The sequence below is a fragment of the Amyelois transitella genome, chromosome 23, assembly GCF_032362555.1.
Source record: "Amyelois transitella isolate CPQ chromosome 23, ilAmyTran1.1, whole genome shotgun sequence".
Taxonomy (NCBI): Eukaryota; Metazoa; Arthropoda; class Insecta; order Lepidoptera; family Pyralidae; genus Amyelois; species Amyelois transitella.
The window spans coordinates 622,331-628,078 of NC_083526.1; positions in this window are offsets into that span (position 1 = coordinate 622,331).

Here is a 5,748-nt window from a genome sequence, read left to right on the forward strand (position 1 = left end):
TCAGGCACTTTTTCCTTGTGATAATTGAAATGATTGCTACATCCTTCATTTAACACATGTTTGAAGTTACAGCTAAATAATATAAATGAAGTAAATATGTAGCAATTATTGACGCAATACATTTCAGGAAACTGTGCATGCTTGGCGTTAAACTAGGATGTGACCAGCCAACCAAACGTCAGGATGGCTGGTCAAAAAAAATATTTTATTTCTAGATATATATCGTATGTAGCAATTATTTATTAAATGTAGCAAATATAAGCAATTATGTAGCAATTTTTGGATCAACTCTCTTAGACCAAAGCCACAGACAACCAGCCATTCTGACGCACATTCGAAGTAAGGTCGAGGCTTGTGTTACGAGATACTAACTCAACGATACTAAATTTTATAAAAAACACTTATATAGATAAACATCCAAGACCCAGGCCAATCAGAAAAAGTTCTTTTCTCATCATGCTCTGGCCGGGATTCGAATCCGGGACCTCCGGTGTCACAGACAAGCGTACTACCGCTGCACAACAGTGGCAGACTCGTAAATCTAATAATAAAATTCCCGGGGGAATTGCGAATAACCTGTATGACGGCGTCTGTGGCGCATCGGCAGTACGCTTGTCTGTGACACCGGAGGTCGCGGGTTCGAATCCCGGCCAGGGCATGATGAGAAAAGAACTTTTTCTAATTGGCTTGGGTCTTGGGTGTTTATCTATATAAGTAATTATTATAAAATATAGTATCGTTGAGTTAGTATCTCGTATCACAAGTTTCTTACTTCGAGGCTAACTCAATCTGTGTAATTTGTCCCGTGTATACAAAAAAAAAAAAATTTTTTTTGTAGTTGGCGCGAATTCACCCACCCGCGCATCTTCGCGTGGGTTCAAACTGTTATGTAAAGTAATTGAAATGTAGTGTTATTTATTTAAACGCTTGTTTTTTGTGTAAACACATCCTGATCACACATATGATGAACACCCAAGATCTAAGTTGTACTCTAATGATAATAAACGAAATAAAACACCTCAATGATTTTCATAATATATTTTATTAAAAAAAAAAGAAACAGATTCTTTAAACATGATTGATGAAATACAAACACAGGGAAGGCACAATATATTCAAACTAAAAGATACAATTCACTGCGATTTTAAAACTAAACCTTACAGGACTTCATTACGATTTACAAAAAAAAATAAGACACTGCTCGTATCGAAACTAAAAATAATTATCAACATAAACATATTCATTTATTAAATATCAATATTTCAATATGCCAATCCGTATGTCTGTTACACTATTCCGAACGAACCAATGAACGAATTTTTCTATCACTTCACAACGTGACCTTTTACTCTTTTCGAGACTGGCTCTGTCTACCTCGTAAGGGATAAAGACGTGAACATGAATTAACTAATTTCCATTCCGATACGCGCAATCTTTTGTGTAAAACCGACCATTTAGATTAAACACAATTCAAATTGAGATTTGATACAATCAACTTATAACTAAATACTTCTATAAACTTAGAAATTATATTTTTTATTTTTAGATTACATTATTTGCACACTGTACCTTCCCCGTGCGCCATTTTTTTTTTGGAAACTATACAATACAATGTTATTGTGGTAAAAACAGCAGTGTGCGCTCCAAACAAGCTTTTATAAAAACACAGAACAAATATATACCAATACCAGCGGCCCGTCCCGACTTCGCGCGGGTAGCATTTATGATAAATATCATACCCATTTAGCTTTGAACCAACTTTAATAGATATTTTTTAAATTTCAACATTTAAAATTCTATGCAGAACATTTGTTATACAAATTTTGTACGTGTACGAAAAAAAACATGGGAATTTCTGTTTAGACGCTAAGCGAAAAAAATTCACCAAAATTTAAAAAAAAAGTATTATTTTTAGGTACCTGCACTTTGCACTGTTCGTAAAAAGCACAGAACATAATTACCAAATACAAAGAAAAAAAAAAGTACTGGTACGATTTAGGTAAATTTGTTCTGTTATATAAAACTTGTCGGATTGTAACTGCAACGGAAGCTTACAAACTAAACTTGGACATATTTTATACAATGGTTAATTTATACGATAGAAAAAAAAATATTTGGTGGGAAAGTTTCGAAGAGAGACAAAAATAAAATATATACATATAAAGGTGAATGTACTGTCACTATTTTAAACTCAATTCCATCATGAAGCCATACATACAGTTGAACGTGGCCTTTCAGACTTTACAAAACTTGGCTCTGTCTACCCCGCGAGGGATATTAGACGTGGTAATAATGTATGTATAAATATAAACTTGGGATTCCTCTGGTAGGCGATGGGCTAGCAACCTGTCACTATTTGAATCTCAATGCCATTATTAAGCCATACAGCTGAACGTGGCTATGTGGGCTCTGTCTACCCCGTAAGGGATAAAGACTACATGTATTTATGTGTGTAAATATATTAAGGTTTATGATTTAGGTAATAACTCAAAGCGAATCCCGTAAGGGAAGTTGACAAAATAAAAGATGAATATATTTTTATACTACGTAGATTGGCAGTAAAAAAGCAGCCTCAATAAACACACATCATTTTATGCTATAACTTTTGGAGGAACTTTGAATTTTAGACTGTTTCGATGATTCTGAGTCATACAAACGTATCATTTACGTAAATAAAAAAAAATCCTGTTTGCAATATTCTAAATGTTGACTGGCAAAGACTGCTTACCCAGCGAGTTCGCTTAGCTACACATTTTTAATACCTGACGGAAAAAGAAAGGTGTTATAAATTTGATTAATAAATTAATTAATCTCAAAATAAGAAAATTTTTAAGTAAGAATAATATATATATATATATTAGTAATAGAAAAAAAGATAGTTCGTAGACTTCTAACATCAACATTAGTAACTCTTTTGACGTAAGCACGTCTTTTCCCCGCTTTGATCAATGGTAAGTAATGATAGATTCCCATAACTCCGAATTCACCGACACATTCTAAAATTGATAGAATACTAAAAAAAATTAACAGTTAATTCTTTATTAAAGCTATTAGAAAAATTTCGTATAAAATATGCCCAACTACACAAAAGTCAAGTATTAAAAACATAATATACTATTTATAAATAATACAGGTATTATGTGTTTTTTATTACTGTGTGTTATTTATAAATAGTATAATGCAACTTTTGAATCAGTTAAAAACATACGTCTCGAATTAAAACATTTGCTATACCTTGCGGTATGCGCATCTACCTTAATATGAATGCGATTTATAAAGAGTGAATTGTGAATTCATTGGAATATTTTAATAGTCTTCACTCATGATTCACAGTATTTAATTTTATAATTTAACATCAAATATTGTTTCTTCATATTTTAAATACATCGATTGAGTCTTATGTATGTACAATGTATGTACATAATAGCAAAAAAAAAAATCTTCATAATTTTTCCGAGTAAAAAAATGTAAGTTACTAAATTAATACATTATCCAGATTTATATAACATACGTTACACAAAATACATATGAACGTAGCCTTTCTAGATTGTTGGCCTTGTCTACACCGTTAGGGATATAGACGTGACTATACGTATTTAATGTTAGAGGCCAGAAAGGCGTCTTTTGTATAAAAATATTAAAAGTTTTGTTTTTAATATGAAGCAACAATATTTTATTAGTCTTAAGAATACTTTGTACCATAATAATTAACTTAAAATAAATTTACGCCAATGAATTTTAATCCACTCTATACATTAATGGGTTTAACATTATCATAAACTTATATATCTACCAAAATTAATTAATTTTTATGTGAAAATTGATATATGGGATCTAAAATGGAATTAATTATAGCCAATTTTATAACATTTCACGAGCATACAAAAATACTTGCTATAATTTTGGCAGATATAAGTTTTACATATTGCAACACTATTCATCAAGGTATGATCACTTGAAGATGTAAACAATGTTTTTCAAGTGTTGAATTGAATACATAAAAATCTGAGCAAAATTAAACAAAAGATTGACCTAATTCATCGGTAGGTATATTTAATTCACAATATTTTATTGCATTTATAACTTGATAGAAAATACATTTCTATTTTTTTTAATTTTGCTTAGAAACTTATGTTTTTACCCACAAATACTATGTACAAAAATCATCCTTATACTAAAAAAATAATAATAACCTTCTATATATTTGTCACTCTGCCTTAAGACATATAACCTATGTTAACTATATTATACATAATATATATTTTTTTTTATATTAGTATGTGAATAGTCGCGACATAGCTTTGGCTCAGTGGTCGTTTTAATGTTTACACGTCCCGGGTTTGAACCCCGGTCAAGTCACAATGGAAACTAAATATCTTTTTTAATTTTCCCAAATCTTAAATGTTTCTCTAAGTACTTAAACAATCCTTAGAAAATGTTAATAAAATACAAGAACTTATTTAATTAAAAGAAGTAAATCCGTGTGGTTCCCGGCACCAAAAAAAAAAAGAATAGGGCAACTCTATCTCTCATAGGGATATAGACGTGATTATAAAGAAAAAGAAAATACTGCAGTGCAGTTTGTTTCCGCTTCTACTGCCTTGGAAGCGGCAGTAAACTTAGTTTTTAAGTAATTTGTTTACGTCAACCAATGTTGTGAAACTAAAAGTTTTGACAATTATTAAGCGATATGAAGTATCCTATAATAATAAATAAACATTTCGAATTTGAATTTATATGTATGTATGTTAATTCAAAGAAGACATTTTATGACAGCCACGGGAGAGAAGCTTCGGACAAAAGTTAGTTATACTACGGTTCTGGCAGAATCATCAGCGTCGCGTTGTCTACATCTGCGACATTACGGTGAGTCAGGACCTTTTCACTGTCCATCATTGTTTGTGGCACATACATACACATTGCACATTCACATTGTTTATTACTACAGTTAATTATGTATAAAGCTTTTATCTATCTATCTAACTACTAGCTATTATCGCGACTTTTCACACACTAATCATAATACAATTCATATATTCGATATAAATGCTTCATTTCGGATCGAAAAAGCATATTAAAAGCTGTTATTCAGCTTCTCGAGTACTATTTAAAATCTCTATATATGTTATTTTAACCCACTTTCCGGCAATTGTGTTCTTAAAAGACGAACACAACTATGAATAAAACATAGATTTACTTTCATATATATATTATTTCTAATTTGGTATAAGAAAGTGTCGTGTGGTTCCCGGCACTAATACAAAATAGAATACGACCACTCCATCTCTTTCCAATGGATTTCGTAAAAGGCGACTAAGGGATAGGCTTATAAAGTTCCTTGTTTTAAGCGATGGGCCAGCAACCCGTCTCTATTTAATCTCAATTCTATGATTAAGCCAAACAGCTGAAAGTGGCCTATCTGTATTTTCAAGACTGTTGGCTCTGTCTACCGCGCAAGGGATATAGACGTGATTATATGTATGTATGGTATAAGAATATGTATAAACAATGTGAACCCTGTTGGGCGTGGCAATTTTAAAATGATATGAAATTGCGAGCAGGTTTATATCAATTATTGTAATGAGTATATTGACAATAACATCTTCTGTCATATTATATTTAGAGTTGATGCGTCGTAATTAAATGAAACAATAAATTATTGTGTCACTAACTCGACGACATTTTAAAGAATCAATTAAGCCAAAAAAAATATCACCAACTTTCTTAAGACCCATTCGCGTCATCTAG